We start from the raw sequence: 24,492 nt of genomic DNA on the forward strand, positions 1-24,492 counted from the left end.
CGGAGGCGATGACACATGGTTCTTGTCACAGGGCTACCCCCAGGGTAGAAGGGATTATCTGCACAGTTGACAAACAGACCTTACAGGACCCATATACAAACTGAGTTTCTTAATTATAGACTAGTCAGCTCTGCTGGCGCGGTAGGGCAAGTTTAACCGCTCAGGAGAGGATGCCGTTCGGAGGCCAGCAGCCTCCAACGACCAGGATAGAAGGGAGAGGAGGAGCTTCGAGGAATCTGTCCCAGCAAACACAAACCCTGTAAGGCTCCCAGACCGGCCTGCTGAGAAAGAGCTGTTCGCAGTGTGAGAACCGTGATCCTCTCCTCTCACGCTGAGATGCACTTACTCTTTCAAGTCTTCTGCCTTTCAGACAAAAGGTGGAATCGAAAGCCTTTGAGGTCGCCACATGTTAGCTATGATTAGCCTCCCTTGGTGCTGAGTAGCCTATTTATCTGTTGCTTCTAATCAGCTACACAAATGACAAAAGAGGAGCACAAACCCCCCCACACACACACACGTGCGCGCGCGCACACACACACGTGCGCACGCACGCACACTTGCCGCTTATCTGAATGGACAGATGCGGAAACATACAGCGCAGAATAAGCAGAGCAAAATGAGCTCGAGACGATGGAAGCCTAGGGAGAAAAACTTCCAGACACGCTTTAGAACGTGTCGGCATTAAAGATGCCAGGACTCTGCCCCGATCCCCTGCAGAGGGAGGCTGACATTTGCGCCCCCGGAGTTCAGGTGAGGCCTGGGAAAGAGCGGGTACGAGAGAACCTCCCAGGCAGGTGAGCAGCTGAGACCCCTGGCAAGGGCAACTCTGCTCGCCTTGCCTTCTCTCCTGCCTGGGACCGCAGACGGAAGGAGGGAACGAACAGCCTAAGGAAGAGAAACCTCTGAAATATATTTCATTTTAAAGAAAACATGACTTTCGGTTTTTAAAAGAAAACACTAAAAGCAATTGCTTTCTTTCCGTGGCATTCTAAAATCCTCTTTATCTTGCCCTGGCTGGTGTAGCTCAGTGAACTGATCGCGGGCTACCAACCAAAGCATTGCAGGTTCGATTCCCAGTCAGGGCACATGCCTGGGTTGCAGGCCATGGCCCCCAGCAACTGCACACTGATGTCTCTCTCTCTTTCTCCCTCCCTTCCTTCTCTAAAAAATAAATAAATAAAATCTTAAAAAAAAAAAAGTCCTCTTTATCTGTCTCATTTGGTGTTGAAACATGATTTCCCATCAACCATCTGCCCGTTAATATCCATAACAGTATCGGGCAAACCCCACAGGTGGGAGAGAGAGGAAGCCAGCAGCACAAGGCAGGGCCTCCGGGTTAAAAGATAAGAGCTGGTCTAAAATCCTTTCAAGCTCCTCAGGCAGAGAAAATAGGGAGAAGTCCATCCAACAACCCCTGTGTTAAATCACCCTGGCAGTGGGGACCACTGCGTCTCTGATCCGCTGCTGATGCTATCTCCGAAGGAAAGGATCGCTCTCAGACTCCAGTCCATAATACACAGGGTGGGGCAAAAGCAGGTTTACAGTCGTTCGTATGAGAAATGATGCAAAAGTTAATAAATAGCCGTATGAGAATAAACTGTATTTTGAATACTCACAACAGTAAACCTACTTTTGCCCCATCCTGTAAACCGTGTTTCGTGGTGGTGATTTTTTCTGACGCAGCCAGGGGGCGCTCTGAAATGCAGTGCCAGTGACAGGGACAGGGCAGCTTCTCCCACCAGCTTCTCTACAGGTTAGAGCCTCTAACACATACTCCTAACACGCTTCACTTTCCAATGTCAACTGTATTAGCTCCGAATAAGTAGAGCACTGCTACTGGCAATAACTTCAACTTCTGTTAATGATGTAAACGATGCATCACGTGGAAGCAGAATGACTAAAATCAGGATGCTTTGGCATCCTTTCTTTTAAAAAAACTCTCTGCTTCATATCTTATCACTAAATGACATAAGCCCCTTGAGGAAAAAAGTTTTTGTGCTTTTTTTTTTTTTTGCTCACTGAGCCTAGCACAAAGCAGATAATCAATTAAACACTGAATCATCTCCGAGGGCAAGGGAAAGAAAGGAAAAAATAAACAAATGGGACTACATCAAACTAAAAAGCTTTTGCACAGCAAAAGAAGCCATCAACAAAATGAAAGGGGAACCCACTGTATGGGAGAATATATTTGCCAGTGATACATCTGATAAGAGGTTAATTTACAAAATATTTAAAGAATTTACATGACTCAACACCAGGAAGACTAACAATCCAGTTAAAAATTGGGCAAAAGACCTGAATAGACATTTCTCCAAAGAGGACATACAGAGGGCTCACGGACATATGAAAAGATACTCAAGTCAACAATCATCAGAGAGATACAAACTAAAACCACAATGAGATATCACTTCACACCTGTCAGAATGGCTACCACCAATAAAGCAACAAACAAGTGCTGGTGAGAATGTGGAGAAAAGGGAACTCTCATGCACTGCTGGTGGGAATGCAGACTCGTGCAGCCACTGTGGAAAACAGTATGGAGGTTCCTTGAAAAATTAAAATGATCTGCCTTCTGACCCAGCAATTCCACTTCTCAGTAACCTAAGAAACCCAAAACACTAATTTGGAAGGATATATGCACCCCTCTGTTCATTACAGTGTTATTTACAATAACCAAGATCTGGAAACAGCCCAAGTGCCCATCAGTAGATGAGTGGATAAAAAAGCTGTGGTACATTTACACAATGGAACACTAATTGGCCATAAAAAAAAAAAAAAAAGGAAATCCTACCTTTTGGGACAGCATGGATAGACCTGGAGATTATTATGCTAAGTGAAATAAGCCAGTCAAAAAAAAGATAAATACAATATGATCTCACTTATATGTGGAATCTAAAGAACATGATAAGCTAACAAACAAAATAGAAACAGGGGCATGGATACATGGAACAGAGTGACAGCTGTCAGAGGGGAGGGGTGGGGGACTGGATGAAAGAAGGTGAAGGAGTTAGACAACACACATGTATGCGTAACCCACAGGCCCAGACAACAGTGTGGCGACAGCCACAAGGACAGGGGGTGGAATCATAAGGGAAGTCTGCAACATTTCAGAGACCATTAAGCAGTTCACAAGGATGACAACAGTCCCTGGCTCTTCTGTACCAGTCTCACCAGGATGGGGTACTTGGATTAAACCACAGCAGAAGGTAAATTCCATCCAATGCTAAATACTGGCATTGGACCAATCCTTAGCTAATCCACAAAGGAACACAAAAAATAAGCAGCGAGACCAGCATTCAAACCTAGATCTCTCACACTGCAGTTCAACGTCTGCCCACTCCACCAGGTGGCTGCAAGAACATCTCACCCCTTGGCTTCCTGTTGGCTCTAAGATTCTTCTGGTTTGAGATTTTCCTTCCAAGCTAAAAATACATTTTTTCCAAAAAGTAGAAAAGGCCGCCCCCTGCAAACCCACAACACTTAACAAACCTCTGACTAAAATTATAGGGGTTACTGTGACTCAAAGCATATCATGGATGGATAACTGTCTCTAGTATAGTCCGATGCAACCTGCGTTTATGTTACTGGACCCCCCTCAGTCCAGCTTTCTTGCCTATTTACCAGGTTTTCAAACTATACAGAAAAAAATACTAAGGAAGTACTCTTGGTTGGGTTTACACACTTAAGCTTAATCCTCCTTTTCATCATGTTTTTATTCATTGTGTCACCAGATTTTCCCTCCCTGAACTGAGAGGGGCAGGGAAATAAACTTTGTTCGACCTCAGCTGCCTTCTGTCACGGACTCATCCTCGAGATGGCTCGTGGGACAGAGAGGCTTCGATGGCAATTACTTTTTTCACTGATGCTGCTTTTTCTGGGTAAGAGGATTTATCCTCAAACTAAAAAGAAGTCCTTTAGAGATTAACATACGATTTTATCATAATAACCTGAGCCACTGCACTTGTCCTTAATGCATAGAAAATGCCTGTTTCTGGTTCCAGTCACACTCACATCTTTCCATACAGGTTTCAAGTAACCCTTATACAGAAAATAGGGTGGCATCCCCTTAAATCTCCTCGTCAACCACCAGAGAAACCTGGCAATTAACTTTTTTGAGCCACAGCACTCTGTGACAATTAATGCAAATTACGGGTCTTGTTCCCACAAAAATTCACGGAACATACATACCCCAAATCTTGGAAACGTTTCCTTATAAGGCATCAACAGTTGTCTTCACACAGAATGAGGGCGAAAAAATCTTGAGCTGCGTATCCATTTTCTCTTTTCTTTTCACTTGCCCGTGATCACACAATGACTTAGTTTAAGAACTGGGTTTCAAAACTCAATTGTTTTTTTTCTTTTTTTTGAAGGACAGTTTACATTCAATTTCCAACAACCAGTATGGGCAGCTGTCTCCACCCTTTCCCCCAACACCTAACATGAAAAAAACTATAAACTTCAAATAAGTATTGCTAACACACAGTCTCGGCAGGTACTCGCCACCTGGGTCTCATCCCAACCTGGTACATGGCAGCGTGGACAGACCGAGGCAGATCAGGAGATGACCAGTGTCATAAGCCAGGGACTTTACGAGGCTTGCCTGGGGTGCCCTAGGATGGACAAGTCCATTTCCGATCCCGTTAAAATCTTAAAGTTTATGTAGAGGCTTTAACGGGAGTCAGTGCCTTACACCGGCCAGGTGGTCTCAACAACACCTACTTTCTTGAGGCTGCTTCCTTGAAAATGGAGCCCACACGATGCATCTTTGTAAGCAAACAATAAATAGCATGGTTTTTCCTCCTATTGTGAGGGTGATCAATTGCCAATGTTTAACTTGTTCATTTCCAGAGCTCACGTCTTTCCACTAGCCAGCTGCATTCTCAGTGATAAATAATGGCAATCATTTTTTAAACATATATATTTAATCACACTGCATTTTCACAAACGTTGAGTTGTTACAAAAATAGAAGTCTTGCCCTTCTAACAGCAGTTCTCTTAAGACAGCAATAATAATCACATCCACATGTAAGTCCTAATGTGATTTCTAAACTGAAAACAATATACCTGGTTGTGGGATCCTGGGTGCTGCCATTCTGAAGCCTATCCCTGTTTCTTTGTGAGTGGTTTTAAAGAAGGAATTTACTCAATTTGTTTATCCTTGTTCTGGTTCCAACTGTCATAATGTTTTCATCTGGCGTCTGTTCTCTCCAATCTTCTGATTTGCCTGGTGACATTTACAACAGTTTAGTATCTGCCATAGTGACTGTACCAAGAGAACCTTGAAAAATCCTGCAGACTGAGATTCTTGATCATTGACCACGTGACAAAACTCTCTGTATCTAGGAAGGGATGGGCTAGATAAATGTCCAATATCACCGTCCCCCACCAAGTACAGCAGAGCAAGGGAATAGCAACGGGACAGATGGACAATATTCTTAAGTATTGCTCTTGTCCTGATGGATTAGTCTTACTTACTACTTGGTAATGTTCTACTAGAAGATAAGCCTTGCCTTTCAGGAGAAAGGAAATGTCTAAATGTCATTAGACATTTCTAATGGACAATGATCTCTATTTTTAAAAAGAGCAAAGGGTGATCCTAGCCAAGCAAGGCTCGAGACAAAAAAGCACCTGGATCATGAAAAATTTCTTTTGACCTTTTTAATACTAAGACAGAAGGGCTTACCCCACTCAAAGTTTGAAAGAAAAATCTCACCAGCAGAGGATTCAGAAAGCAGTGTTGGGTGGGGGGCAATATCTGATTGTAATTTAAAGCAATTGCAAGTACAAAATTCAAAGGGATTCAGTGGAAAAGACTCTTGCCTGGAACTTCATATCTTACAAGGCTGATTGCCTTAAGAAAAAAAAAAAACAAGTTATTAACTGAATTCCGGCAAAGAAGGAAGTCTACCCAATTTCTAGTCTGACTATCCTAAAATTCTACCCTATACCAATAGAAGGTAATCTATAAATAAAAATATTGAATCTTGTTATTAAATGGGCAAGGAAAGAGCATACTCACTTGTGATGAGTCATAAAGATTACAACTTAAATATGATGTTCAAAGTTAAAACAAAGTAGTTAAAACAGCCTTATTAGGTGAAACTTTTTTTCTGTGAATGACATTAAAGGAAGTATCCAATAGAGAGATTTTATTCTAAATAACTCAATTCCTGTGCTTTTAAAAAGCATGTGATATATATTTTGGCAGTAACACAATCTAAACATATCAATATACTACATATGGACATTTTCCTAACTCAGAAGCAGTTTTTTTAAAGATTTTATTTATTTATTTTTAGAGAGAGAAGGGAGGGAGAAAGAGAGAGAAACATCAATGTGTGGTTGCTGGGGGTCATAGCCTGCAACCCAGGCATGTGCCCTGACTGGGAATCGAACCTGCGACACTTTGATTCGAAGCCCGAGCTCAATCCACTGAGCTACGCCAGCCAGGGCTTAGCAGTTTGTTTTATAGGCTAAATTTTTAAGAAAAACAAACAATAAACAGACACTTTAAAATTTTTTTTCAGAGAAGCCCTGAACTTGATAAGCAGATAGTAAATATAATAATTAAGAAGCAAACTGGCAGAAAAGGAAAAAGCAGAGGTATTTTAAAGAGAAAATGTAAAAGCAAATGACTTAGATACACTCTAAAACGACTTTTGTGTTGTGATATTTCCAATAACATGGTCAGTCTGGGTCCTGAGGCCAGTTCTCAAGAAGTCCATTCTATTCTCTTAGCAAATGTGACCATAATTAGGATGAGCTGTTTCCAGGAGAATAATAGTGTTTCAATGAGAAATTCATTGTCCAAATTGCTACACCTCTGACATGGTTGCCTGAATGTTAATCTACTTCTCCACTCACTGTGCTTTTAGAAATATAACACACCACTGTTTTAACATAAGCACACCTAAAAATAATAAACATACTATTAATTAATATTTATTTTTTAAAGCAACAACACATGATTAGAGACTTTTTAAAATTTTCGAATACCCAAGGATGATGTTTTACCAAATTTCTGAGAGATTGGAAGGGTTGAATTTTATCTCTCATTATACAAAAAGAAAGAAAGAGAAAATGAAGCATACTTTTGTAAAGGTTTTATTTATTTTTAGAGAGAGGGGAAGGGAGGGAGAGAGAAAAAAAAATGTTGAGAAGTTGCCTCTCGCATGCAATCAGGGACCTGGCCCACAACCCAGGCATGTGCACTGACCAGGAATCAAACCTGTGATCTTTCAGTTGGAGGGACAATGCCAAACCCACTGAGCCACACCACTCAGGGCAAAGCATATATTTTAATAACTAATTAGATTCCTCAAGAAAGCTATTTGCAAACTCTGATGATCAGTCTCAGGTTTCTAAGGAAGTAAGAAATGGCCCACCCCAGGTAAGGAAGTTGGAAATGCTGAGGGTTCGGGCTACCTTCTTGCTTCCCTTCATTCCACGTTTACAGTTTTATGCACTGGGGTTCCACAGCACCTGGAAAAGATGATGTTCTGCTTTAGAACAAAAGGCAGTTTTTAAGGAAGGCATTCAAGTCACAGATGGCCAGGTGACAAGCTTTTAGGATGAAGAAAATTATATTCAATGATGATATAAAAAGAAATAGAGACCAAGGGAATCAGGGCAAGTATGCAATAATAGCCAGTCTCTTTCCCATCTTCATTAGCTTAAACCTCTCAAACATTTACGAGTTGAATTATGCGATCCCTTGTTTCCATTGCTCTCGACCTGGGGAGCACATGGTCACGGGCCAGTGCGCGCATAAAGCCAGAGAGTTAATAAATGCCAGCTATTATTATTATTATTATTGCTGCTGCTGCTGCTGCTGCTGTTGTTAGTCCTGGAGCAACCATCTCTTTCCAAAGTAATTACGTTAAGACAAATTTGAATGTGTTATTGAATGAATCTAAAGTTCAAGTAAAGTTTAAGAGTGGTCTTCCTAAAAACTGTATACCTCCACCAGCAGTTCTCTGAAGAGAGTCATAAACGTGCACCAGTCTTCTTGGAAAGTTTATACCCGCCGAGCGCCACTGCAGGCTACGCTCCCAGGCCCCCAAAGGTGTGCGGTTGCTCCTGACGACCATTTGGAATACTTTTCACTGAAATGCCCTGGATGACAGTAAAACCCTGTCAAAACGTGCCCCGTGATGATGCTAACTGGAATACAGAGCGATTGACTATTGACTCCCAATGCTGCGCTCCGGAGAGGCAGGCTAAGGTCCTTACCTTCTACGGGAGGGAGAGGAGAGGAGAGGAGGGAGAGAAATGAATGCTTGGTGCACATTTATTTGTAATAATCGATCTTTTTCTATATAGCTAATAGATTTTAAAAAGTGCTGTTTTCTTTTTTTCCCATAGCAACAGCAGACTGGCTGAAAAAATATTGTTTTTCATTATTCTTGCAATAATGAGGCTCTTCATGTTATGCAATTAAAATTTTTGACCTCATTTATAGCATATGGCAGGGTTCAGGGTGCCTCATGTCCCTGGGCCCTTTACTGGCCAAGACAGCAAACTACACAGATCATAGTTGGCTCAACTATAAAACTAAACTTGCAGCCATGAGGGATAACAGTTATGAAACACAAACGCTTCCCCTGCTGCAGCCACCACGGCGAACGTGAGCCCAGACACAGTCTCAGAGCCCTTCTCCTCACCGTTGTTTCAAGAAACCAAACCCGACCAACTGGTGACAGATTATAAATTATATGACATGTGCCGCCCTGACTAGATGATCTCCAAGCATTCTGCAAACTCTAAGTTTTGTGAGTATTATACTGACCAAAGTAACGAACACACAGTCCTTCTACGAAAAGCTGGTTCAAGCTAGAGTTTCTCTATAGGTTTCTGTGGCTCAAGCCGTTGGCAGGGAGGGATGCCAGTCGGTCATCCCAGCCACAGCTGATCATCGGAAGGGAGCGCAAACATCAAAAGTAACTCCAAACAAGCTGGACACAAGGAAAGACAACCCCTCCGAGACCTCTTTCTTGGGAACTAGATCTCCCCTTTTGGGAAATATGAACAGGGAGTCCATGCCAGAAAAAGACTGTCCTGTTAAGATCAGGATAGATCCCATATGATATATAACTAAGCTATCATTCTATTTCTCCATAGGACTCCTGTATATGCTAGCCCCCTCCAAAAAAAAGAAAAAAGAAAAAAAGGACCAGCCCCCAAAGTAACAGGGACTTTGACATTACAAAGGTTAAATTACTTCCCCTAAGTTACAGAGTTTAGGATTTAAGTTCAGCAATGGCGAGGTTGTTTCTCACTTTGTGCACGGGTTTAAAGTGCAAAATTTGGATTACAAAGACTGGAGTTTAAAGTTTCTCTCTATAATTAGCTTACGCAAGCCTCTTTAGTTCCGTTTCCTCATTTCTATTTTATCCCCTGGAAGACTGGCAGGGCTCTCTTGAATGTGTTTTGTGAGGATTAGGATTTAGCTGTGAAAGCAGCACCTGGCATCGGACCTGACACGTGCCCAGCATCTTAACCGCTGTAGGCATTTGCAGTGGATCAGGTCAGTAGGGACGTAGGTGTGGTGAAAGAGGAGGAGGAGTAAGAAGACTGACTTGGAAATGTATCAGCTGGAGGGCTGGGTAGACCAGTGCTGCTAATCAAGACAGGAAACACTTACTTCCATTGCATAGCAATGCAGCTCAAAGGAAAACAACATCAAATGAACTATCAGAGAATAGAAATTGTTAAGCTTCAAGAGACTTCCAGAAACCATCACCCACGTCTCTGCCTTTACAGAGGTGAACAATTCAGAATAAACAGGTGTCTGTTTTCTTCCTTAAGGTCACCTGGGAGAGAAATCAAGCACCCTTCCGAGCATTCCGTGTCAGGGCTTGATCCTGAAGATCTTCCCCAGATCCACCCGGCATCTCTCCTGCCTTAGCGTGAGCCCTTTTCATCTTATTCTGTCCTTTGCTGACAGAAAACCATTCATCTGTGTGGTGACTAAAATGCTTCCTACAGGGGAGTTACTTTAGCCTTCTCGTCAAAAAACAAACAAAAAAAGCCCACATTTCTGTTTTTTCCACAGCATCGTGTTTCAGCTCATTATTATTCTCGCCTGAAACTTCCTCCTTTTTGCTGCATCTATTTTTTATCAAATGAAAACAACGGAAATTTTTTTACTAGTCTGAAATATTGACTTTTGTGTCATTGAGTTGTTGAATCTGTCCTCCTCCCTGTCCAAGGGAGCAAAGCAAGTATTTAACTCCGAGGTTTCACTCCCTGGGGAGCTTGAACTTTGAGTAACTGGCTTTCAAGCTACCTACGTGCAGAGAGACAGAGAACGTGTGGGGATGTCTTTTTAAATTTTTCCCTCAGATTTCTCACATGCTAATCGTCATAAGACCTGAAGAGGCTGAAATGATGCTGAAGACATTACAGGTGCATTGAAACATTAAATGCTAAAATAAAATTCTTGTTTTAAATCTGGGAACTTGGCAGTAACCCCACATTGCTTCCTGTTCCTTTAGAATTAAACACTGAGTTGAATGCAAAACACACAAAAAAATTGAAGCTGAAAATACTGAACTGTTCACAGCTCCTGCCTTTGAAAGCAAGTGAGACCCCGCCTGCAGGGAGCCCTTGGGTGGGGGGCGGGGGGGGGGGGCAGAGGCACCTCCCACTGTCCCCACGGCCAGAGGGGGGGACCCTGAGGCAAGGTTGAACAGCCTTCAGTGAGAGGGGCTCTGAGTAGGTGAATAACACCTTTCAGGAACAATTAGGCAACAGAAGAAATATTCTGTACTCAATAACTGTTCTCCCCAAAGACCCACTAAAGGAAAATGGAATTTAAAAAAAAAAAACCACACACAACAAAAAAACCTCAGATTTCTTCCAAACAAGCTTAATTAAAGTTTTTCTCAAAGGCTGGTCTGATTTTGGGGGTGGAAAATGGAGGAAAGAAGAGTGGTCTTATAAAAACTGAAATCTGTTTCTTTTCTCAATCTTTCACCTGGGGCTTTGAAAAAAATTGTGAGTTGTTTTTTTTTAATATTCTCTCTCTTAGCTTCTGGCCACATAGTTCTCATTTAATCTTTTTTCCCCAAAAAACTTTCTTCCTATGACTGATGGCTTTTGCTTAATGCTTACTCTGTGTTTTGTTTTCCTGGAATTAAATGGCATCGTGTCCAATGTACCCTTCACTGTTACAGTAAATCACGGTTCCCTGAAATCGCCTGCAGGCAGCGGAGGGATGGCAGGACTCTTGGAGAGGTGGCAGGTCTCGCTTATCTCAGGATGAGAGAACTGTCGTCTCCAGTGAAGAAAAAACACCTCATGACTCTTTTTAAAGACTCCTCTGCAATATTCCAATAGATCTAAATCAAAACATTAACACTTGGCCCTTTTAAAGGGAAATAAACAGCTAGAGATCCTTCGCGGGGCCAGGCTCTGAAACTGCGGAGTTTACTAACCACGTGACGCGCGGCTGCATCACACCAAGAACTCTGCAAAAGCTCTGAGCTTCTGCGGGGCAAGGCAGGCTGGAGCCCACTGGGACTCACCCAAGATGTTCTCTTGATTGAAAGCCAAATTTGTTGCTGGAGAAACAGTACTTCAGGGAAAATTGAGTATTTGTTGTTTGCCTTTTCACGAAGAAAATCAAAAAACGTGAAACAGAAGCTTTTGCAGACCCTCTCTTTCTAAGCTGCACCCCCACCCACACACCGCGGTGGAGCTTCCCTTCTCACAAGCCTCCAGTGGCCTTTAAACAATGATCACCTGCCCTGGCTGATGTGGCGTAGATGGTTGGAGCATCATCCTATACACCAAAATGTTGGGGGTTCGATTCTCAGTCAGGGCACATACCTCAGTTGTGGGTTAAATCCCCATTTGGGGCATATACAGGAAGCAGCCAATCAATGTTTCTCTCTCACATCAACTTCTTTCTCTCCCTTCCTCTCTCTAAAATTAATAAACATGTTAAAAATATCAAAATAAACAATGAACACCACACAGAGCCCTCTCTGGGCTAATGATGAGGACATCAGGTTTCAGCGTTTTCTCTTCCGGACGCCTTCCCTCCCTTCTTCTTAAGCTCTTTGGAGTATCCAGTGCATATCTCGCTTATCTTCTCCACAATCAAATTCACAACAAGTAGACTTCAATTATCCTTCACTTTTCATCACTAAAAGGCACTTACTTCAGAAGAAAATGAATATCCTGCTGACCTTTTCTAGGCGTTTATATTTGTAAAGTCTTTCATACAGAAATATACAATGAAAACTTTTGGTTTGACGGACCCAGGTGTTTCCCCTGAAATCCTGCTGTATTTTCTAATAGTGGATTGTGTCCTGGATCAGAAGACGGAAGGGACACGTCTCCAAATGGTACCACGCTCTCCTACATAGATGAAGCTGTCAATGGCCCAGCTGGGGCCCAACCCAGGCATTCCCTAAAGGCAGAGGTATTTGTCCAAGATGAAGGCCTTGTTCCTCGTGCAGTCCCAACTGTAAGAAGCGATCTTCTGAACATTAGAAAAAGAATTTCCCTTGTAAAATTAATTGTATTGAGAGATGGCAAATACCACTTACCTTCTGCTCACTTCTGAGCTGAACTTTCGTGTATTTGTTTAGCTCGGATGCATCTCAATTCAGAAAGCCTGAGACATATTTGTCTTGTAACTAGAATAAAGATTAAATATGCATAATCAGCGAGGCTCCGAAGGCCCCGTGGTAGAGCAGAAACTTATCGGATCTGCAAGATAGTCGCTATTCTCTAGCGGAGGAGTTATCAACTATTGCAGCACTAAAGCTCTTATCACTTCCTCCCACAGACCTCACCGTTTGAAAGATTTTATCTGCAAACACATAGATATTAAGTAATAATTCTTTTCCCTTTTCATTAATCAAAGAAATGCAGCTGCCCGTAACCAGAACTCTGGATAGATGGAGATAAATATGTTACGACAGTGAATTTATATAATCCCAGCCCAAAGCAAAAAAGCTTGACATTTTAATTAGTCTGTGCAGTGTTATTATGAATAAATGTATAATTTCTCTTGGGTTTTTTAGAGACAACAGAAATAGTTCATAGGTCTTCATCACCATCCAGTGGACCATCTACGTGAGGACAGAGTCCCAGGCTCCCCTTCCTTCTCTTCCCTGTATCCTCTAGATTTTCTCTTCTCTAGTGCTAGGCTCTGAAATACCAATGAAACATACTGGCCCATCCAACTACTAGTGGTTTCCACCTCACTCCCTATTTTATGTCCTGATTCTTAATGAGAGATGGGCAATAGATAGATTCTTGACAATGTGGTAACATTCCTTACCCCCTGCTTGACCTTGATGCCCCAATACTTCTAAACGACCCTCACAGACAATGATATCCATGAACCAGCCTGGCAGGTAGGTAGCTTGGCCAAGAATGCCCAAGCACTTCAGTTTGGTTAGAATACATCTTTGAAATAAAATAAAGCTTTGTTAATTCCGTGGAGGAAACACAGTTGCTTCCGAAAATAAAATGTTTAGCTTCGGGATTTTTTTTCTTTTCTTTTTTTATCTATTTATTTCTAGGGGGACAGATTATATAAGCAAAAATATCACTTAATTAGTTGCACTCTGTACATTTCAAATGGTTTGACCCGAGGTTATGGAGTGAAGTCTGACAAAGCCATCAAACAAAGAGGGAATAAATAAATGCAGTCCCACTGCCTTCCTATGCACTCCAAAATGCATACTTAAAAACAAAACAAAAGACTCTAGTCCTATCCCTAAACAAACATTCACAATACAAATGTAACCCACGTATGGTACTTTCTTTAAAAGACTGCTGTTTACCATGAACCACAGTGGGTGGGGACTAGAGGTCTGCCCACAATGGAGGGACAGCGGTACACACAACTTCTTGCAATCGCTTCTCCAACTGCCTCACTCCTTATGCAGGAATGATGGGCATTTTAGAGAGAATCCTATTTACTGCCTTAAGTGAAAAGGATTTCAGGCCATATGCCCACGATCACTTGCATCCTGCCCGTTAACATTTTCTCATTAAAATACCTCAGTAGGTTGAGCTGGACCTTTGTCTCCGCTCTTCCTGGGTTCTCACTGTCCTGGGCTCAGTGGGAGAAGAGAGCCCTCTCACCTGGCCAGATGGCTGGAATCCTCCCCCAACAAGCTAAAGAGGCTGGGGCTGTGATTACGCACCATGCCTGTTCCTTACCAGGACCACACGCATCTCATGGAAATAGGAAATAGAAAACAACCAAGCAAATGAATTATTAACAGTTATGTGATTCAGAAGAAAAGAAAAGCTGGGTTGTGACGTTAGGGAACAAACATCCTGCATCAGCGCATCCTCCTCAAGGCAGGAATGGCTTTCAATGTCCAATATCCGTTACCTGCGTTCTTTAAAGCCCATGAATCTAAGGCAGACGTCATTTGCGGTAAAACTCTAGCCAATACTTTAAAGTAACTGTGTGCAGGTTTGATGGCACCAAAACTCCCCTCTTAGACTTTTACACAGATGCATAACAGCAGGCGGTGACAGGTAGATTGCTTTCCTCTCCTGACGAAATACAATGGTGCCCCGAGGTCATTTATCCTGGCCTACGACGGAGCTAAGCATTTATCGGCGGGTCGCCCCGCTCTCTGTGTCACTCAGTGAGCACAGGCGCTCAACTCCGCCATCAGCTCCTGTTGCTTACCCACCGTCGTTGGTCAGATAGCGTCACGCCGCTGTTTTGCCTGCGACACCAAACTGTCCATTCCCTAGAACTGTGGGAAGATCGGAGCAAGTCAGAGGCTCTAGCCTGTTCCAGAACATTGACTTTACATCCCAACTTCCTGCCCTTGTCATGACACAGACTGTCCTCGAGGTCAGTCTGTCAATCTCTGTCAGACTCCTGAGCCACTGAGGACGCCTAACAAGCTTCAGAGGAACATTTTCTTACACTGAGCCTTGTCTTTTGTGTCTGAAGGTGCAGGCTGCTCTCCCAGTGCCGGCCCCCTCTGACCTCCACAGCCCTGAAGTGCCGTCTTGTCTTCTCTGGTCCAGGCGCCATGAGCCACCCCCTCAGAGTCCCGGCCCTTCATGGAGAACCCCACTCTCCCTCCCGGGTAGTTAATGCCGCATCTCCAGTTCGCCAAAGACTTGCCTAAAATAACGTCATTCCTCAACCCCAAAGTTACCTGAAATGATTGAAATTTTTACCAGGCTGTATATGTATGTATATATATTCCCTCTCAAATTGGGAATTTCCTTGGGGCAGACTCCGTATCTTTTTAGCCATACTTACCTAAAAGTGTGCTTCTTGTAGTAAGCATCCAAGATATATTTGTTAAATTCGATGGAAACAAACCCTGGTTTTTAAGTATTAAAAAAAGCTGTTTACTTCGGTCCAGTTGGAGCTTCTTAAGAAGGGGGAAGATTTAGCACACCATCCCCACTGCGTGTGTAGGGCTGGGTGGGGAAGTGGGCACGGTGCGATCAATCTCACACAGTCCACTTCAAGCTCCACGGGCCTCCCCTCACGTCCCCTGTCTCCTCTCCCAGCCCCTTTGAGGATCACTGCAGGAGAGCTGTCACTGAAGGTGGCGTGCTGTGTCTGTGCACATTGAAGAGGGAGGAAACATTTAGCAGCGGATGATCTTGAGCTTGCGGCAATAGCCAGTGTACCAGGAGACATGGTGTTGGGTGACGGTGGAATTTATACCCAGCCTGTGACTGTTATCATGAAATGGAGCAAAGTGGGACGGGCTGTGAAGAACCGAGGACAACGTCAGCCACCAGGAAAGCAAGGAGCCGTGGCAGCCAGGAGGCATTACCGCCTTGCAGCATCGGTGCTATTTAAGGCTTCACCACTAGGCATGCAGATCTCTGCAGGAGTGGTGCTGCTGTTTCCCTCCACTGCACACGAGCAAAAATGAAATACTGGGACCTGTTCCCTGATGCAGAGGAAGAAACCTCAAGAAAGAAAAGGGTCCCCATACAACTCTTGGGGGACATGGAATGTCCACTGAGTATGACTCTGCCTTCCAGGGTGCACCCTAAAGACTTGAAGAATAAACCAGGACTCTCTGCCTCACACTAACTGCCCCAAACCCTCAAAACCTCAGGAGACAGAGCTCAGCTTCTCCAGGAATCTTTTTGATGTGCATATGAATGTATCAGCGTATACACACTCACTCCTCTGCACACGTTGTCTGGACCAGATATCCCCGTTCTGTGCTCCCATCACTTTGAATCCACACCTGTAGTTACCTAGAAGTTATCACAATGAGCTATCACTGGACATCGATCGGAATGGCCACAGTAAAAACAGTAACAATGCCGAATGCTGGCGAGGATGCAGAGAAACTGAGTTATTCATACATTGCTGGTGGGAACAAAGACGCCTTGGAAAAAAGTTCATGATTTCTGAAAAAACACACAAACGTGTGCCTATCATAGATCCCAACACAGTTGCACTGTCCGTCATTTATCTCAAACAAGTGAAAACTTGTGTACACACACACACACACACACACACAAAGTGTGCACACCAGTGCACAAAGTGTGCTCACAGCAGCTTTGTAATAGCCAAACGCTGGAATTGGCAGAGATGCCCATCGATGGGTGAATGGACAGATCACAGAAACATACCAAGGAATACTACTCAGCCATAAAAAAGGGGAAGGATCATCGATAAGTGTAACAATTTGGATGGATCTCCAGGGAATTATGCTGAGTGAAAATAAAAAGCTATCCCGAAAGGTGACATTCTGTATGATTACATCGTATAACTTTTTTGAAATAAAATTCAAAATGAGGGGCGGTTAGTGGCTGCCAGGGCTCGGGGATGGGGCAGGCACGGAAAACAGGAAGGAAGCAGGTGGTGGTGGGTGCATGAACCTATGCAAGCTGCACAAATCATATCAAACTTAACATACACACATACACGCCAGTACAAGTAGGACTGGACAAATCTGAATAAGCTCAGTGGGTTGTATTAATGTCAACATTCTGGTTATGATATTATCCTACAGTTTGGCAAAATGTTACAACGTGTGAGACTGGACAAAGTGTACAAGGATCTCTCTCTATTATATTTTACAACTGCCTGTGAATCTACGAGTGTCTCAGTGAGAAAGAGAATGTATGAGAAAGAGAGGAAAGAGGTATTACCCAATTGCCACATGTCACCTTGTTTGAATTCTGTTTTAAAAAAGCTTCAAGAGAAATTTGGAACAACTGGAAAGTTTGAATGTGGACAGGATGTTAGTTGATATTAGGTAATGAGTTCATTTTTTTAGGCGACAGCAGAATTAGAGTTATGTAAGAGAAAGTTTCCTCTCTTAGAAGAGAGATGCTGTAGCGTTTTGAGATGAAGTATCATGAGTCTGCAATTTCCTTTCAAATGTGTGTGTGTGAGCTTGTGTGTGTGTATACATGTACACATAGATGTACATATGCATATGTGTTTATAGTATTATTCACTTGACATTTTTGTATCTTTAAGGGTTCATAAGAAAAATTGGATAAAAATGGAAAATATTGTTGAAATCATTATGGCCAAAGGAGTGATCAGAGATGAGGGCAAAGAACGATGTACAGGATTATTGGCATTCAGCACTATTTATACTGACCAAGAGCAAAAGAAACAGCTGCAAGGTCAAGGAGCTAGGACTTGTGAACTCAAGGATGGCAGGGCCTTTGTCTTGGTCATTGACATGCCCCCAGCACCCAAGGCTGGGTCTGGCATAAAGCGTACACTCAGAAAATATTAACTGAGTGAATAAATGTGCGACTGAAGAAGATAAATGAATTTGTGATTTTATAAAAAAATATTAGCGAACTCTTTTAAAATTGCTTTTAGAGAATACATAATGGCACGGAGAATGCCTGACTTAAAACAGTTTATTAAATTGTGTTTGATCTCAAATGCTAAAGACGAATGAATGACTGAAAGGGTAGTATAATAGTTAACAACAGCTACTCTTTGGTGCAAGGTTATGAGGGGTTTAGGTTTATCATTATACTTCATTGTATTTTCTAAGTTATCTTAAAAAGCCCTCTATTATTTTTCATCAGAAAGAAAAAAATGAGTAATAATGTGTATAAAACCCTGAGGTCTCGTAGGCAGGGGTCCTGGAGTCCCCTTCGCCGTCAAACACGGACACCCTTGTGCCTGTGCAGCCCCAGCTTTGGCACGAAACTCTTCGCCCCACACTGCGTTGGCCTGGACCTCAAAGCTAGGCTTCCACATTAACTCCCCACCGTACACTCCAGTCCGGACACTCCTGTCCCAGAACCTAAACCACAAACCACTGAAAGCCCTTGTCCCCTGCCTGGCTGTTCTTAGCTGTTCTTCCCTTTAAAAATCATTCGACTGTTCCTATCTCCCATCTACCTCGTCCACGGGTGGGTGTCAGTGAATGACCTGCTGACACTGACCGATTTCTGGATCCCTTCCCCAGTATGCCCTGGGCTGCTGGACTAGTCCTCTTACACACAGCGGCTGCGCCAACCAGCCTGAGCCGTCTGCCTTTGACCACGGCCCTGAGCAGACCAGCTTCCCTTGGTGGCTGGTGTTCTCCTGGCCTCATTTCCTCATTAACCCCCCTCTGATAAGGTTCCCAAATGGTTTCTGCTAATATCCATTCCCCTTATGACACCATGTCAAGAGTACCGCAGAGCAGTAATGAGCGAGAACCAAAATAGTCCACCTGTCTGTTCATCTGGGATCCTCCATACTGTTGTTGTTTTCTTTCTTTCTTTTTTCTTTTTTTTTTCACCTGGCAACACTTAAATGACCCTGAGAATAATACAGATTGTGATTTTCACTCAACTCACGCATGTGAAATAGACAGCACTCAGGTCTACGGTCAAGTCAACAACTCTGTAAGACACACGAGGCTTTCTCAGTTATGCGGGAAACGCAGATTGTCTTGCAGCTCTTGCTGTCTTTGAACAATGCGTACCAAGGCGGGGGGAGTTTTAGGAGGTAATTAAACTCATCAGAGCTAAGGGAAGATGATTAACATGTAAAACTAAAAGGCCTACTCAATAATTACTCAGCATGCCAAGAGATGGAAGTCGAGAGTAAAACTGTTCCAAAATGAATATATGGATAGAGAAATACTTGGCGCCATGGAGGCGAGGAGCCACTGTTCTTTAAAAGTTTATACAAATGAGTAAACGCTTGCTTATCGCGAGTGTCAGTGATAAAGTGTTGACTAAACTGGTATCTTCTGTGCTTGTCTTTCCAGCATTATCAGAAGCCTTTCCTCAGGCGAAGGGGAAATCAAAAGTGACAAGCCATTCTCTGTTACATAACGTTCCAGGGCCACTCTGGAAGTCAGAAGGAAAGGGTATTAGTAGGATAGATTAAATATAATTAGGTATTAAGTTGCTGCCAATACAGGCAAGATTGTGAGATAAACAAGCTTGAAGTCACACACTAATGTTATTTTTTGCCAGAACATCATTTGCTATCAGACACAGGCAGAGAAATAAACCTTTTATCCTTGCAAACCCACGCCAAGAAACTTAACTCTTCGTTCACCCGAGACAGCCCACAGTCTTCTTTTGTTGCAGAAGCGTGGTGTCCCCGGGGGGGGGGGGGTGGGGGCCAGGTGGGAGGTGCTTGTCCAAACCCCTTCTAGGAGCCCTTGTGCCTCACTCTCCATCCTATTCCGTGGACGCATCAGAGGGAGACTGAGGAGGCAGAGCCAGCAGTCCTTTGTCCTGGTCCCAGGGCTACGCTCTCAGGAGCCAGGCACTTCACCTATGACCCTGACCAGCATCTGTCACAACAAAATCAAAATCATGCACGAACTTGCACAGTTCACTTCCAATAGAGGTGGGAGGAAAGAGGAATTATTTTTTAAAAGAAGTCATTCATTTACTCCCGCTGCCAAGACATTGCTTCCAAATAGACGCACAGGGGGCATTTCTAGTGCTGAGAAGACAGGGAACGAAGGGCTGGTTCTGTGCAGGTGGATGAGTCCACCTCCGCACCTCGTCTGCACTTACCGTCAGCTTCCTCCACGACGGGCGGTCTCAGTCGGAGGACCCCACAGGAGCTGGGAGGCAGGACGACTTTTTATTATGTGGGACTGTACATTGCAGGACATTTAGCAGCTAAATGCTAGTATTTGTCTCAGGCATAGTGACGACCTAACAGCCTCTGGGCATTTCTGAGCACCCCAGAGTTCATTCTGACCCCAGCTGACAACCACTAGTGATTTATTGGGCTTATTAGTGATTTATTGGGCTTATTAGGGTATCCAGGCTTCTTGTATGAAATCATTGAAAAGGATGTAAATCACCAAATTGGAACACTCTCCAGATGATAAAAGAGTAGGAAAATGAAGTAAATACTACAGGTACAAGAAATAAAAATAAAACAACCAATTAAAATTAAATTAATATATTCAAATGCAGATGAAAATAAAATTAAAGAACATTATGTCACAGCCTATCAATTGTGTCTGAAATAATACATTTTAAAAATGGTAATAAATGCTCAACAGAAGACAGCCAGACAGAACCTTCATTTCATAATTGAAGAAAATGTAAAACAGCAAATATTCTGAAAAACATTACAGACATTTATAATAAAAGTGACAAAAGCAAACTGCTTTCTTCTTAATCTGTGAATCCTGTGGGGCTTACACCCAGAAAGTAAGACAGAATAATGAAAAACTAATATTACGTATTTCATTTGCTGTAACATTTTAGTAAATGCATATATCGTTTAACAAAGTATGTTTTTAATAACCATAAAAATACACAGCAGTGTGCAACTTGGCATAGGAAAAATGGGTATCTAAATCCATCTCAGACTTAAAATAATCAACATATATTCTGAGAAACATAAATTAAAAGTAATTTTTCTCTACTTCCTAGTACAAATAGAATCAGAACAGTCATATAAATAATAATGAAATCACCAGAATCATAATAAAACCCGCAGAGTGAAAAGAAATCTTTTGGGCTCCTGAAGTTTAGCACCACTGATTAGAGTTGTGTAAACAACTGAATAAACCATATGTATTAATTTTTCTAATTTTCTAACAAAAGCTAATTTACATTTTTCAAAGCACATGTTAAATAAAGGGCTCTGAAATATACACATTAGCATTAAAAACCCCTTTGAAACTCTGATCATCGTAAGATGCTTGAATGTTTAATTTTGTGAGCAGTTACTGATGACGTTCCCTGTCCCAGCCCCTAGCAAGGTACAAGAGAGAAACCAAAGACAAATGAGACATTCTGAGATGTTTCCAGTAATTGGATTTTGGTAATTCAAGAGGTGAATTAAGTTGAAAAACAAGTTCTGATGTAATTCTTTAGATGTAATGAAAATGAGAACCGTTTTTCAAGAGTCCATAAGAAAATGAAAAGCAAGAAAAAATACAAATACCAATCTCAAGTATAAATACGCTCCAGCTTATGAAAATGCAAATGGATCCCTGGCTGGCGTAGCTCAGTGGATTGAGCATGGGCTGCGAACCAAAGCATCACAGGTTCGATTCCCAGTCAGGGCACATGCCTGGGTTGCAGGCCATGGCCCCCAGCAACCGCACAGTGATGTTTCTCTCTCTCTCTCTCTCTCTCTCTCTCTCTCTCTCTCTCTCTCTCTCTCTCTCTCTCTCTCTCCTTCCCTCTCTAAAAGTAAATAAATAAAATCTTTAAAAAAAAACATTGCTAAAAGAAAAAAGAAAACGCAAATGGAAAGTTCAATCGCAACTTTGGTAAAGTGATTAAGAATTACAAATTACCATTTTCAAAAATAACCACAGGAATGCAAAGCACAGCATAGGGAATGCAGTCAATAGTATTGTAACAGCCACGTGTGTTGTCAGATGGGTACTAGATTCATCTGGGTGATCACTCCGTGAGTTATACAAATGTCTAATCGCAATGTTGTACACCTGAAACTAACATAATATTGTACACCAACTGTAATTGACAACATGAAAAAAACATTGTTTAAGTCCAACTACAGAAAAGTGTCTGATGAGAGGGCAAGAGAAAGAGCAATTTCTGTTATCCCACGAATTTCAGTCATCCCTCCAAAATCAGGCTGGACTGCAGGAACGCTGCAGCTTAGCTTGGGTAACTGGAAACGTGCTACTGCTCTTTCCCCGTCAGGTACAGTGAAAGCTCTCTCCCCGCTCCTCACAGCTGAGCCCCTGCCTTTGAAACGAATTGAATCTTTGTCTTATTAGTGTGCTTTTTCTTTTCTTATAGCTCTTTAGCCTTCGAACTGGAAAGTTGTTCATGGTCTAAATCCCTCTTCATGCCGTGGTACCCAAACCGAGTTCATTTTTTCCATTCACTTATTCCTTCATGTATTCATTCAGTCATTCATTCATTTCATTCCTAAATGGCCTTGGAGTTCCTGGCACTCTGCTGGTTTAAGGTTATACAATGGCGGCAAGGGGGTCTCTGCTCCCATATGGAGAACAGACAAGAGTTAACAGATTGATACAGAAAAGGAAATATGAGGCTCCCTCACTGTAGGTCTCCAGACGTCAAATTTTGATAACACTGTCTCCAGATTATTGACACAGGAGTGATGGCTGACAAAGGAAAAGAGGACCCAAATTATTCGTGTGGCTGAGTCCAAAGTCAACAACACAAATCAACTGGCCTCAGCTTGCTGAGGACAAGAGCAACCGCCATGCTACTCACACCGTTAATCATACTAAGTGCCCACTAATCACACCCACTAACATTTCCACGGGATAAACCAAGGAAGTTTTAACATAGATTCTTACATTGTTTTACAGTTGGTACAGATAAATTGCTCGAATATAATAGCTGGCATTTAGTCATAGAAATTATCTCCTTAGCTTTACAGGTTAATTAAAACTGGAATAGCATGCTTCTTTTCCCCAAACAGCATAACCACAACTGAGAAATACATTATAAATGTAAAGAATATTAAAGAGGAGGAGGCTGACTCAGACCCAAATTGCCAGACACTGAAGATTCTACCTCAAGGTAACAGCAGGGTTAGAAGATAAACCCGGGTCCCTACTGTATTCAGCATCTGGTTGTTTTTGAAGTTCTTGTGTTTTTGTTGGTTTTCCCATCTTAACACACTTCCAGTAGCAAGGGCTAATCTTATCTAAAAACAGGAGAATGTGTTTATAGTGTTTCTTCTTACATTCTTACACTTGACAAAAACAAATTTCTCATACATAAAAGTATTCATTTGCCATTAAGCACAAAGGAGGGAAAAAAAGGCAAAGGGGAAAAAAAGACCAGATTCAAGTCTTATAAAGAAAAAGCCAATAAAATATGGTCCAACCTTACGTTCACTCATTGGAATACCATTAGCCACGGTACACAATTAGTCTGAGTAGCCTTTAGAAACTGAAGTCTGCATTCTGTACTCAATATACTCAAAAGAGGTTTATTTTTTTTTACAGAAAGCCTTCAGGTACATGTTGATGTTACTAAATCCACAACAGAATTTCATCCCTGTAAATGTCTGCAATATGCAACTTTACCCCAGACATTCTTACAGTTGGCCCTTTGTATTTGAATTTGCAGAGTTCTCCTCTCTATAGCAACTACTCATTGTGAGGAACTAGCTCCAACTCCTCAGGCAAGGTAATTTGCTAGAATAAAATCAAAAAGTGCAGAGCCAAAGAAACCTAAAACTCCATTTAAAAATACAGACATGAATTATATTTTTGTCCACAAAATAAGAGAGCTGTAAATCTCTACCTCCACAATTATCTGGGACTTGTGGCTATGTAATTTTCTAGAATATTTGAGAAATGTGCTCAGAAGACAGACGAGAAGCAAAGAAGCACTTGGATAAATTTTAGCACATTTGATGATCTCAGGGCTACCACTATTCACTCACTCACTCGATACATACTCATTGAACACATACAGCATGCCTGGCAGAGCTCAAGGAGCTTGGAGTGCATTAGCCAACAAAGATCTCTGCTCTCATGGAATTTCATTGGGGATAAGGAAAAAGATATAATAAGCAAACAAAAAATCCCTGATAAGTGATATGTGTGTGTGTGTAAAGTCTATATACATATATATACATATATGTGTGTATATATATATATAAAACATATGTAAGAAGATAATGCATGTTATAAAAAAAGGAAGAACCAAGCAGGCTAAGTGGCAGCAGGAGTGTAAGGGGTCAGAGCAGTGTGAAGTATTAAAGAAAATGATCAGAATGGGCTCCTTGAGGAAGGGAGATACAGGCAAACACTAGAAAGAGTTGAGTAGCCGGACCAAGAACACGTCTTGGGGAAGAGCATTCCAGGCAGGGCCCCTAAATGGGAGAGCACAGACGAAGCTTGAGGCACAGGGAGGTGGCCAGTGTGTCTCAGGGGGATGACACTGTGGAAGGGTGGGAGGAGAGGAGGCTGAGAGATGGATCGTGTTGGATCCAGCGACTTTGGTTTTTGTTCTGAGTCAGGTGGGGTTCTGCGGGGAGGAGTGTCCTCAATGGACTTGCATTTTCACAGAATCACTCTGCTGCTGTAGAATAACAAGAAC

Source organism: Phyllostomus hastatus, unplaced genomic scaffold (assembly GCF_019186645.2).
Source record: "Phyllostomus hastatus isolate PE091 unplaced genomic scaffold, TTU_PhHast_1.1 phas_scaffold_114, whole genome shotgun sequence".
NCBI classification, from domain to species: Eukaryota; Metazoa; Chordata; class Mammalia; order Chiroptera; family Phyllostomidae; genus Phyllostomus; species Phyllostomus hastatus.